Source organism: Oncorhynchus tshawytscha, linkage group LG31 (assembly GCF_018296145.1).
Source record: "Oncorhynchus tshawytscha isolate Ot180627B linkage group LG31, Otsh_v2.0, whole genome shotgun sequence".
NCBI lineage: Eukaryota > Metazoa > Chordata > Actinopteri > Salmoniformes > Salmonidae > Oncorhynchus > Oncorhynchus tshawytscha.
The window spans coordinates 28,282,315-28,283,858 of NC_056459.1; the positions used below are offsets into that span (position 1 = coordinate 28,282,315).

At 51.8% G+C, this 1,544-nt stretch overlaps 1 protein-coding gene across 1 annotated transcript in view; it reads right to left on the bottom strand.

The window, feature by feature from the left end:
* Nucleotides 1-864, bottom strand: part of LOC112229434 (collagen alpha-2(VIII) chain) — a 125,145-nt gene extending 124,281 nt beyond the window's left edge. Inside the window, exon 1 of the mRNA XM_042310156.1 lies at nt 218-864. The gene's annotated coding sequence lies outside the window, so the exon portion shown is untranslated. The remainder of the gene's footprint in view (nt 1-217) is intronic.
* Nucleotides 865-1,544: the final 680 nt, after the last annotated feature.

Consider the following 1,544-nt stretch of genomic DNA (forward strand, 5'->3'; position numbering starts at 1 on the left):
GGGCTAGGTTTCCTTCAGCACCGCAGAGTACTACGCAGGTCCCATGACTTATTGCTGTTTTTTCTTTCTTTCTCCCTTTTCTGTTGCCTTTGGCTCTCGGCTCTCGTTACCGCGGCGACACAATGTGAGGAAAACAATGAGGGACGACAGGATGGAGGGATGAGAGGTAAATGGAGAGACACTTAAGGGAGAGGAGGGAAGAGGACAGGGGGCTTACCTTTTTTCTCTCCTCAAAACGTTGAATGGTAGATGGAGGAACGGGATGTGAGAGGGTGTCAACGAGGTGTTAATTTCAGGTTGGTCTCTGGCTCCTCTTCTCCTTCAGCCACACATGTCTCCCGGAGAAATTAGGATGGTATCAGATCAGTCAATTTCAAAGGAACAAAAGAGAATAAAAATATATATAAATAAACGTTGCAATGCCGCTGGTTTGAAAGCTGGTCCGAGTTTGTCCAAAAACAGAACTATTTTAATATTTTCACCAATGGCAGGTGGAACAAATGTTATTTTTGTTTTGCTTCTTTCTCTGTCTCTCTGGAGAAAATGTAGTCCATGTGCTTCTGCAGTGAGAGAGCGAGCGAGTGAGAGAGTGACTGAGAGTGGGATCGAAGGGAAGAGAGAGGAGTGGAAAACCGTCTCTGTACAGTCTTCAGGCTGACCAAAAGTGGGTCTGAGGCGCACTTTCCAAATTTCAGCGCTCCAAATCTAGGAGGGAAGGAGAGAGAGAGAGAGAGAGAGAGAGCGACAGTACAGGCAGGCAGGGTATTCTAGTTGGCTTGGCTGAGAGGTAAGTGCAGTGACTTCAGCTTGTACAGTCCCACATCCACAGCTTATAACCAGGGCCTGTGCACCTCGCAAGTCCAATCTCCTCACTGTTGCTTTATTCTGCGCTCCCTCCCCTTCCCCCCTCCCTCTCCCTCCCCCTCCCTCCCCTTCCCCCTCCCTCTCCCCCTCCCTCTCCCCCTCCCTCTCCCTCCCCCCTCCCCCTCCCTCTCCCTCCCTCCCTCCCTCCCCCCTCCCTCCCCTTCCCCCCCTCCCTCTCCCTCCCTCCCTCCCTCCCCCCCTCCCCCCCCCCCCCCTCTGCTCCTTCCCCCTCTCCTTCCCCTTCCCCCTCCCTCTCCCTCCCCTATAGGCTTATTTTGGGAAAAGAGAGTGAGGATTGTTCTTTGGGTTCACCGCCACACAAAACACAAGTGAGTGAGTCTGGACACAGTGAGGTAGGACGGAGTAGGGGAGTGGCAGGATTGGGTGGGGTAAAGCACAGAGAGGGGTCGGGTAGGTAGAGGGAGGGAGGGGGATTTGAAAACTTCTATTGCCTCCATTCTTCACCCTCCCTCCCTCCTTCCCTCCCTCCTCCCTTCACAGAAGCCTCCCTTTCTCCCACATTGAAGCTGTTGTTTTTCTACCTTGGATACAAATACTTGCAGGAAAACATGACGCTACACACACACACTTACAAACAAACATAATGTGAGTACACCTACTGAAGTACATCTACTGAAGTACACCTACTGAAGTACACCTACTGAAGTACACCTACTGGA